This window comes from Rosa chinensis, chromosome 2, assembly GCF_002994745.2.
Source record: "Rosa chinensis cultivar Old Blush chromosome 2, RchiOBHm-V2, whole genome shotgun sequence".
NCBI lineage: Eukaryota > Viridiplantae > Streptophyta > Magnoliopsida > Rosales > Rosaceae > Rosa > Rosa chinensis.
This window is the reverse complement of record NC_037089.1, coordinates 59816817-59828873: the sequence shown is the minus strand read 5'-3', so window position 1 is coordinate 59828873 and position 12057 is coordinate 59816817. Positions and strand designations below refer to the sequence as shown.

Genomic DNA, 12057 nt, shown 5'->3' with positions numbered 1-12057 from the left:
CAAGTGGTCGATCATAAATTAATTCTCTACAAACTCTAAGTTTGGAGATCTCAACAAGCTCTAAGCTTGGAGTGAGCACGAACCCCCACAGTTCGGCTTTTTGGTCTCCCCTATGAAGAAGAAAGGGGGGTAGAAGAAGGGAGTAGTCCCCGAAAAGAAGAGAAATTGAATTAAAAAACGGGAACGTTTAGTAAAAATTACCTTGAAATAGGTCGCTGGAAAATTTGACCGGAAGAAGTCACTGGAAAAACCCCCGGAAAGTGGCCGGAAAAGTGGTCAGTGGCGGCCGAAATAGTTGACCAGAATCTGTCAATTGGGGTTGACCAAAGTTGACCGGTGATGACGTGGCATTGTCCGCTGCTGACGTGGCTCTGGTCTAGTGCTGACGTGGCGAATTTGACTGGTGATGACGTGGACGCTGATATGGCGAAGCTGATTGCAAGGCTGACGTCAGCGGGTCTGGATCAGTGGGCTTCTGTGCCGAACACTTCCTTCCTTTTCCTCTGGGCTAGCATTCTTTCTTCTCTGGGCCGCCTATGTGGGCTGCACTTGGGTTGCATCTCTCTATTTTTTTTTCTCTTGCTAGGAATTCTTTTACTGAGTTGGCCTGTCCGGTCACTTTTTGGCCTGTTCTGGAGGATCTGGTTCCTGTTCCAAGAACCTGGGGTCCTGATAGTGACGGTTGCCAAATTTGACGGTGAAAGGTTGTCTGGAAACTGGTGAACCGTGCAGCAACCTTTTCTCTTTCTTCTTTAAGGGCTGGTTGAATACTTCTGGTGGCCGGTTCGGTGGTTTTCCGGCCGGTTCTGGTGGTACCGCCGCCGATTCTGGAATCTTAGGATTGAGGGCTTCAATATATGCGGCAGTGGTGGCTAGGGTTTGAAGGCTACGAATTTATGGTTTCAGGGTTAGGGCTTCTGCTGATAACGTGTTTAAGGAAAACTGAATTAGGAGAGAATTGAGTTGTACTTTCATTGATAATATGAGCCTCTTTATATAGAGGATTATAAGCATAGAGATAGAGTTGTACATGGAAACATAATCGTACATTGATTGGATATCTCCTAAGATTCTCCGAGAATATCTCTAATATAAACCCTATTTCAACTAGAGCAAGTAACTTCAAGTTTGGGCCAGACACATATTCTGGATTTACTTGAACATAACTCTATTTATAACAAAAGTTTTGGCATAACTAAACTATTATCATATGTTAAAGGCTAAATTTACGTTCTTGTGGAAATAGTATGGACAAATCTACGTGCATGGCTATGTACATGCTAAATTAAAACACGTCATAACTTTTGATTAAATATTTAAAAGGAGTACGTAAGAACAGGTACGTACGTACCAACCATAAACCCTAAAGCTTAGTACTATTTGGTCTAGTGACATAACCTCCCCTTCGTAAGTGGGAGGTTGTGAGTTCAACTCACAAAAAATTAGATGTAGTATTGGAGTTGTTTAGCTTATAAAAAATAAATAAATAAACAAACAAACAAGCATCTACATGCATGAATTTTTTACTTATTAGATTTTAGGCACATCAGTATTCTCTCAGTTGTGATTAGTACGGTATATGTACAAACAAGACTCCACGTGCATGGATAAGTACGGTATATTCTCTCTTATGTCATTCAATCATGATCCCTTGGTCAGCAACTGACCATGGATCATTTGGTCATTCACCGTCGGATTGAAATCGGATGGCTGTCAGATAAGTGATGAAATCTTAGATGAGTTTTGTCAGCAGTCCGATTGAAGTCGGACGGTGACTGACCAAATTATCCATGGTCAGTTGCTGACCAGGAGAACGGGACTCTTATGTCATTATGTGTTAGCATTTTAGACATAGTGATGTTTGTTCTTAGTAGTAATCAGTTATATATGGCGCCAAATAAATTACTGTTAGGGCTACAAAATAAAAAATACGATAATTAAATCTTCTTTTTTTATTAGATGAAATGAAATCAATGGTAACCTCAGAGTTACGTTGGTGGTACTAAGAGACATAGCTCAAGTACACCGGCCATCACTGCAGCCAAAAGGACTCAAGCCTCCGCCTGCGGTCACAACCAAATATCACACCATAGATAGAGGTCACAAAGTTGCTTGCTATGTCAAGCCTAGTAATTTGGTTTAGGCCAAATATTACCAGTCTTGCATTAGTACCTATCCTCTCACTAAAAAGAAAATAAAAGATTTGAGATAAAAAGAATAGATTTGAGTTTGCTCAGTCTACATGGTTCTCGTTAAAAGAAACACTACCTTGATCACGTTTTATAAGTATCTGTACTAATTAACGATGTGAGAAGACCCTCTGGGATTGAAGTTTTGGACAAACTGTATTTGGTGGACCAGACTGATAAACTTCATTTTGTAGGGAACAAATAGCATCAAGAAAGAAATTGATCGTTAAACTATATATTTCTCTCACACCCTCCACAGGTTTTGATCATGAATTATGAATCTTTTAGATTTAATTATATAGTTCAAATGTCCAATATTGCCGTTAATATATGCCCTTCAAATATAAACTACTTTGATACAAATAAACCCTAAATCCAGAAACAAAAGCTGTTGTTCTTCTAATACCGCAAGGCGACCATTTACATTTAATTGAACTGCCATCAGTGACATGACCATTTATAACGGAGCATGGTAAACCCTCAATTTTTCTTCATTGTTTTAGGTGTCGGAAATTGTCTTTAACAGTTTAACCTATTAATATCAACAAAATTGTATGTAATTAAGATAGATAGGAATTCGTGTGAAAAATGTATATTCATAGAGGATCAAAATTCTTTCCAGATCCTGATCTAACGTAGAGGACAAAAAGAAAATTACATGGGAGGAAGACAGTCCATATCATACAAAGTACTTTCCCAATACTGAACATTCTTGCTAACAAGGTCGTCCATTTCTAGAATTGGTTGCATTTAGCAATTGGGTTCCGTAGACCAACTGAATTTAAGCCTTCATACATGAATCATGATCAACAAAGTTCTCCTTTTGGGACCAATGAGCTTTCTTTCTAATTTTCATGGTCTGAAAATCTGGTGAGTAGATCGGAAGCTGGTATTCCTCAGCTTATTTTACATATCGCATCATATCTTCATATGTGATGGAATGGAGACCACTTCTGGGACACCAGTAACACGGGATTTCAGATCCATCCTTCTGGTATTCAGTCTTAATCTCCCAGCCATCAGGAATTGGGCCTGGCAAGTTCTTATCCACCATATTGGAGAATGATGCTTTTCTTTAACGGCGCTCTCAGCAATCTTTCCCTTCTACTTCCTCTGCGATTGAGGGTCGATTCTTGAAAGAGGAAAGATGCCTCCAAGTCCACGTGTTCCCATCCTCCTGATCCAAACAGAGGTGTTTATATTCCGACATTAGTAAACTATGCATGAAGCACACATATGAGAATTGGGAAATAAAGGAGAAAAATATCAGACAGAGTGATACCTCAATCTGGTAAATCATGGATTCGATGCTCTGAACCCTAAGGGAACACAAAGTTGAATAAGAGACCACCATCTACCTCCTCGTCCGGGCCTTCAGTCGACCCCTGAAATGCCCTCACCATTCTCTCACCAAAACCTAATCAGATGATTGGAAATATATATTTGTTGTGTGGCTACTGACTCAATCTGTATGTCAGTTTAATAGGAGAAGTGGAGGGTTCTAGAAGGGTGGTTTTAGAAAACCAGGTGCGTTAGTCTGGTTTTGATGCTTGATCCCCAGTTCCAGAAAACAGGCCAGGTTCAATGTAGGATCTGCTTTTTTGGGACGAGCCTCACGTTTTGAGTGAAATGGTCGATAGTAGAAAGAAATATGTGGTTTAAACCAAATGTAATAAAAAGAAATTAAATAAAAACAAAGGCTCATGTGTGGTGTGACGAATCAAGCATAAAGGCTTGTTAATTGGTACTATTGCGGAGCAAAGGGTATTGAAGTTGCCAGCTGCATGCTTTCCTTATTACAGGGATAAGCTTGGTTACCGTTAGTTTTACTACCTTAGAAGTTTGCTACAAATATCGGGAATATAATCGAGTTGCACATTTCCTAGTGGAATGAAATGTGTGTATAATTGGTTAGAAGTAAGTTCTATGTGAGTTTTAGTGTGTGAAAATTAGCGATTTCTCTGTTTAATGATTGAAGCTATAAAACTCTTATTAAGGTTATTTAGATAATTGATATTTTTGTGAAAATAGCACGGACAGAATACTTGCATAGCCATGCATGTACTAAATTAAACGTTTTACGTTGTCATAAATTTTAACTAACATCTAAATGACTTTTTAATATGATTTGCTTTAATACATGAGAAGGGATATTCACAAATGAGGTTCATCTATTTATAGTGGTATTCTAGGCACATTTAAGTTTGTTATCAGTAAAATCATGTATGTACAAATAAGACTCTTCCACGTGCATGGTTATTTAGTAACTTTATAGGCAGAAGTGCACAACCAGATTTGCTGTATACATAAATGGAATTGACGAATTTAAGAATTCCATTTCGTTTTGTAGTTAGGACTGTATTTTTTTCTCGCATCCGTTGGCACACATTAGATTAATTTAACCTATAAAATTTAAATAAGATTACTAGTTGAGACGAAATTCACTGTTACAAATTTGCTAGAACACAAAGAGATGAAGACAAAGAAGAAGCATCGCAGATTGAGGTCTTGGAAAGTATGTAGAAACTGTAAAGTTAATTGTAAGACTGGAAAAAATGAAGATAAAAATATGCAAATACTGGAAATTTCTAAGACTCAAACGTGTTCTAGTACATTCTAAAAAAAAAAAAAAATTATACTCTTTGTAAATACAAAATACAAATAAAATGTGTCCTTCTACTTACAAAACCTTACAATCTACTATAGCAACAAAGAAGTAAAAAAAGCAAAAACAAGGGAAACAAAATTGGTGACTGTAACCTAGACTGGAAATTCTGAAACTCAAAAATTACTCTAGAAACTAAGAGATTAGGAATTAAGGCCATTGGAGCCTTTTTGATATATATATATATATAGGCGGGTTCTGAAGCGGACGTCCGCACTTCGCTAAAGTGCGGACGTCGACGCAGCAGGAGGGTTCCAGGCGACGATGGCGGTGCGGGGCTGGCCGGAGGGGTCCCAGACCTCTTGTGGGCGGCGTTCGAGGTCGGAATTCACCTGCAGTTGCCACCTCACCTGCAGTTGCAGGTTCTGTGCAGCACCGCAGAACCGTCGCCGGCGACTCCACCACACCTCATACCCCTCCGCACGACCCCCGGCGTCCCTCCGGCAAGCCGCGCCGCGCCGTCGCCACTCAATAGAGGCCGGAGGAGCGACGTCCGCACTTTTTTTGGGTTGCGGACGTCCTCTTCAGAACATTTTCGTATATATATATATATATATATATATATATATATATGTATATATATAAACTATCCACCATTCAAAAAATTGAAAGACCCAAAAGACATCTGATGCAACCATTAACCATCTAGATCATGGATGAGGTTCATCTTTCCAACCTTACACCACCCGGCTCCCGGGCAGTTAAATACTACTACCACAACTCCAATAAAATCATTCAGATATATTCCATATCTTCAGAATTTCCCCCTGAAGAATTGTTATTTATTTATTTTTATTATTTAAAGAAATAAATATAAAATAACTATATACCCCTCATATTTGGATGGAAAACATTGAATTTGACGGAGGGTGCAAATTGGCAGTTTTCGCCAAGTTTAGAGGGTTAATTTTCACAATTGCAAGTTAAGGGTATAAATTGATAATTATTGCTAAGTTTAGGGTATATTTTGATAATTAAAAGTTTTCATGATCTAATTTCCTCTTCTTGGACGCTGACTTCAAGCCCTCAGTAATAATCACGGTAATTGGTGGTACTAGAAGACATAGCCCACGTACACCACCACTGCCGCCAAAAGAACACAAGTCTCCACCTGCGGTCATTCCCACTGAGATCACACCATAGAGAAGATGTCAGAAAGTTGCTTGCTATATCAATTAAGCGCTATTATTTGGTTTTGGCCAAAATTTATCATTCTTGCATTAGTACCTGGTCGCCTCTCATCTAAAATAAAAAAAGAAATTAACATGAAAATAACATAATTGAGTTTGCTTAGTCTACCTGGTTCATGTTAAAAGAAACATTACCTTGATCACATTTTATAAGCATCTATACTAACGATGTGAGAAGGCCCACTGGGATTGAACTTTTAGAACCCAAACTATATGATAAGCTATTTCAGTACACCTAAATCGCTGCACAAAATTTCCTATAACTTAACCTACAAGAATGTCGAAAGTAGCATGGGCAAATAGGGATTGTTATTCCCGCAGAGAACTGGAGATTCTAACTGCTGAAAACAATGTCACAACAGAGACCATTGTTCCAAGCAAACAGCAACCAAAAACATAATTAATTACCTAACCTAGAAAACTCGAAAAATCACCAAATTAAATACAGGCGTATACACATGCACGTAAAGAAACTAGCTCACAAAATTTGGGGTTTTTTGGAGTTGATTTGATATGGAAACAAAAATGAGAACAGAAAGTAAAAAATAGAAAACAGATTTTATGGTTGAGAGAAAACAATGAAGAAAACTAGATAGGAGTGCTTCCACTACCAGACAACCATTCCAAGGATAATTTATTCTAATCTAAATTCAAACAATTGGATGACTACTCTCACGATAAGCCTAGGGTGTTAAGGTCAAACCGTATTAAGTTTTCTTACTTGCCTTGCTATGTGAAGACTGAAGAGTGTTATCAATTATAGCTCTATTCCCAATCAATTGACATAGAAAGGTGTTATCTGAAGCCTAATTAACTGAAATCATGAAGTTCTAAAAATGTTTGAGTCGATATTAGAAAGCCTAGGACATGGTGTTAGATAGTAGGTCATTAGGAACTTGGTTTACACAAACAGGGCTAAGTTGCTTGGTTGTTTCTTGTAAAACATACATCAATAAGGCGCTTGTCTACATGCTTCAAACAATAGATCCTAGAATATACTTCTATGTATGCATCCACAGAAAACAGATAAAAGAATCATCAATGATAAATTAGTAAACCAAATGAAGAGCAGAGTCATTCATTGTTTGGGCGATGGTGATAGGTGTAGGGATAAGGATGAGGTTGAGGTTATGAAGAGCAGAGTCATTCACTGTTTGGGGGATGGTGATATGCACGGGGATACGGATGAGGAAGAACATGAAGATGAGAATGCAGATAATATGTAACAGTAGCTCCTAATTCTAGGCCACATATGCTAGTATCATTTTAGTCCTTAGTTAGAGAACTTGTTTATGTTGTCGATTTAGTACATTGAAGCTGGATTGGAGTTGATCAATGCTACATTTGTTATCTTTAATTTATTGGAGTAGTGAATGTTTCAGTTTGGCTATTGCTTATTTCAATCTTGTTTATTATATCAAGTAAACTTATATAAATAATCAGTAATATTATCTATTAATTAAAAAAAATGTAATCAGTTTCTTTTTGTATGGTAAGAAAATGGGCGACAAAATCTGTTTGTCACCCTTAATCAAGTTACCCCGATTTAGAGTTTCTCGGGCAATCGTGAAAGATTTTAGGTGACAAAATGCAGGTGTATAGGGGACGAAATGAATTTTGTCGCCCTTATGAATGGGTGACAAAATTTACCATTTGCCACTAATTAATGAGAATATGTCACACTGTTTTAGAGACAAAATTAGTGACAAAATCATTTCATCACCCATACCAGTTAGTGACAAAATTGTACTAATTGACGACAAAACAATTTTGTCTCTAAAAGGGTTTTTTCTTGTAGTGAGGAATTCAATATGCAAGTAATGAGAAACTAATAAACTAAAAGTAGCTGAAAATTATATCATTGCACAGAACAGCTAGCTAGCCAAACCAAAAGGAGTAAAGATGTGCAAATCCAGTTCTTCTAGCTAGCATAACTACCTGGTACAAATCCAACCTCAAGATTTCACATCCGAGCCAGTAGTTGCGTTGCCGAACCCGAAAGAAGACCCTCCTCCTCCGAGCTTTCACCATTGAAAGCCCCAAATTCCTGTCCTCCTCCTCCTCCTCCAGACTTGACATCTCCACATCGTTGCCACGAGTCGCGCCTCTGGAAGATAAAGAAGAAAAACTAGTAGTGTCGTAACCTTGAGACAAAACCAATCCTTATGATGAGGAGAATGTGATGGTGAAGAGAAAAACCAGAAAGGAATATTGGTGAAGCAATGAGTCAGAGAGGGAACAAAACCCCAACGGATTGGACATTACTAGAATTGGAGTTCGAATTAGTCAGCTTCTGGCTCCGAGGATGACTAAGAGAGAATGAAAATTTTAGGGTTTGGGAATTCTAATTTGGGGGTTTTAGGGCTTCTTCGATTAGATTTCTGTAAATTCAAAGACAAGAGAAACAAAGGATGGAGAGAATTGCAGTGGAGAAGTGATAGCGGAGCGATGTTCAGGCAACCATGGATCTGACACGGTAGAATTTCTACTATGGACCAAGAAGAAAGAAGGAAGAAGGAAGAAGGAAGAAGGACGCTGGAAGAGAAAGGTAAATAGAGAACCCCAATCCTCAGTTCAAAAAATAATAATAATAAAATAAAATAAAATAAAATAAACAATTTGATTAACCATGTTCTCTTTTGATTTTACGATAATAGAGGTCAATAGTAGTAATTAAAGTTGTAATTTTCTAATGCTTCGATATTCCAACCCTGTGCCATAAAATTGATGATAGACGAATTATTGTAAAAAGTGGTAGTCAAGTTGTAATTAGTGTTAATATTTCAGTATAACAAGTTTGAGAACCGTTTTACCAATAAAACAACGAATTGTGGTAAAACGTGGTAATTTAGTTATAATAAGTGTTAATACTTCATTATTACAAGTTTTCAGAACTACTTTACTAATAAAACAATACATGTGTTGCTATAATAGTAAAACTTCATATATTTACGTAAATTTGCGATGAGTCCTTTATGGTGTAATAAGGTTGTCCATCTTGTAACTATTGTCCTTTATGAGTTATTTACTTATTTAACGATGTTTTTTCTTGATTTTACCACAATTGAGGTCCAAAGTAGTAACTAAGGTTGTATTTATGGTAATTCATTAATATTACAAGTTTGAGAACCATTTGACCGATGAGACAACGAATTGTCGTAGAAGTAGTAATTAAACTCTTATTTGTGGTAATTTTTTATATTATTACAAGTCTGATATCCATTTTACTAATGTGACAACTAATTGCTGTCAAAGTGGTAAAACTTTATGTATATGTTGTAAATGAGATGCGAGTCCTTACTTGTGTATGAAAGTTTTATATTTTGTAATTTAATACTTTTCTTGTGTAACTCTCATCATCCATGAGATAATTACTCGTTTGACAATGCATTTTACTATAAATTACAACAATTGAGGTATAACGTTGTAATTATGATTGTTTTTATGATAATTACTTGAAATGTAATTCTATTTACTAAAAAAAAAGGATCATTTTACCACTACAACAACAAATGTTTTGTTTATATGGTAAATAATCATATTGGACCTAAAACTTTTCAAGTCCTTATTCTTGTAATCCAGTTGTTCTTTTTATAACTAGAGTCATTTCTTTTGTAAATTATATCATCAATGAGACATTTTACAACAAACAACCACATTGGACGTATTTAGTGATAATTATAGTTGTAATCAAAGTAATTACTACATTTACGATCTTTATTACAAGTTTTTGAACGATTTACATATAAAACAATAAATGAGTACTTAGTATAGTAAATTTTTTTTTAAGTTTACATGTCAAATTATAAGTCGATAACCTGTTGACCTGTACAACAGGTTTAACAAACTAATTTAATTTAATATATATTTATTAAAAAGTTGGTGTATGACAAACATCAACACACCTTAGACTTCCCCCAGAAATTGTCTTTAACCTATATATAATTATATATAAACAAAATTGTATGTAGTTAATATAAACAGGAATTCGTGTGAACACTGTATATTCATGGAGGATCAACTTATTTTTCATATTCTAAAGTACAGGAGAAAAAGAAAATTAGAAGGGAAGGAAGGAATTCCAAATCATACGAAGTAAGGACGTCCATTTCTAGAATTGGTTGCATTTAGCAATTGGATTCCGCAGACCAACTGAATTTAAGCCATCATATATCATCATTCATCAGCGGAATGACAAAGAACCAGAAAACGAAAACCTCCAAGGCTGTGATTCTACAATTAAAAACACTAAGAAATACAACAAATAAATAAATTAATAAATTGACCTTTCGGTCATCAAGACCTCCAAAACACACTGAACCCCTGCGCAGACTTCTCATATTCCTATGGAGTGAAATAAACAAAACCTCCAAAACACACTTGCCAGACAGGTTCCATACTCGTGTTCGGGATCCGCTTAACCGCTGACTGACAGAAATACTTGACTTCTGAGTAGTTGGGGGTGTAGCACTATGCTCTGCATTAGTATTGATGATGACATAAGAATAATCTATCCATGAGACATACATATATGAGAAATGGAAAAGAATCAGAAAGATCTGATACCTCAATCTGGTAAATCATTGATTCAATTTTCTGAATCTTACGAAACAGAAAGTTCAATAGAAGAGCACCATATATGATCTACCTCTTCTTCCAGGCCTCCAGACGCCTGATATGCCCTTAACATTCTCTCACCAAAACCTAAGTCGATGATTGGAAATGAGAAATAGGTTTGTTTTGTGGCTACTGACTCGATCTGTATGTTAGCTTTAAAGGAAAGGTGGAGGGTTCTAGAAGGGTGGTTTTAAAAAAACAGTGGGCGTCAGTCTGGTTTTGGTGATCGATCTTCAGTCCCAGAAAACAAGCCAGGTGAATTGTAGGTTGTGCTTTTTTGGGGTCAGCCTCACGTTTAGTGAAATGGTCGATAGTAGAAATAAATAAATAAATAAATATATATATATATATATATATAGTTTGAGCCAAAAAATAAATAAATAAATAAAAAGCAAAGGTTCATGGATAATCTGGTTATGGAGTTGTTCCACGGGTCGTGTGAGGAATCAAGCACAAGGGCTTGTTGATTGGTGCTTTTGCTTAGCAAAGGGTAGGGAAGTTGCCAGATGCTTGCTTTGCTTATGGAAGGGATATCAAAGCTTAGTTACAGGTAGTTTTACTACCTCAGAAGTTCGTTAAAAATATCGGGAATGTAATCGACTTGCACATTTGCTAGTGGAAGGAAGGGTGTGTATAATTGGTTAGAAGTAAGCGCAAGGTGGGAGTGAAAATACCCTACTTGTAACGACCGATTCCTTTGTTTAACGATCGAAGATATGAAGCTCTTATTTAAGGTTATTTACATAATTGACACTCTTATGGAAATAACACGGATAGAATACGTGCATGGTGATGCATGCACATACTAAATTGAACGTTTTACGTTGTCATAAATGATAATTTAACATCTAAAATGACTTTTTAGTCTTTAGAGTTTTGTTATGTAAGATGAGATAAAAATGAGGCTCGTCTATTTATATAATTTTTTTTAGGGTTTTTTACTTCAACAGTGTCTGAACTCTTCGAGGACTTTTGAAATGATACCTGAACTTTCAAAGTTATCAATGTGATACCTGAACTCATTTTTTCGTATCAACGTCGTACCTGCGGTCTATTTCCGTCACAGAACAGTTAACTATGACCACGTGCCTAGCACGTGAGGCACTTAATGAGGTTAAAAGACTAATTTACCCTCAAAAGTATATACTTCAACAGTGTCTGAACTCTTCGAGGACTTTTGAAATGATACATGAACTTTGAAAGTTATCAATGTGATACCTGAACTCATTTTTTTGTATCAACGTCGTACCTACGGTCGATTTCCGTCATAGAACCGTTAACTATGACCACGTGCCCAGCACGTGAGACACAAAATTAGGGTAAAAATGACCTTTCCCACTTCCTTTAGTTCTTCACGTGTCCTGTCGTACCTTCAGTTCTTCTTCTCCATTTCTAT

General features: G+C 36.6%; 1 long non-coding RNA gene across 1 annotated transcript; it reads right to left on the bottom strand.

The window, feature by feature from the left end:
- Positions 1-2765: 2765 nt before the first annotated feature.
- LOC112189160 lies at positions 2766-3713 on the bottom strand. Its single transcript, XR_002931755.2, has 2 exons — positions 3472-3713; positions 2766-3366 (listed from the first exon to the last, which is right to left on the bottom strand). It is a non-coding gene; the product is annotated as an uncharacterized LOC112189160 (long non-coding RNA).
- Between the last annotated feature and the right edge of the window lie 8344 nt (positions 3714-12057).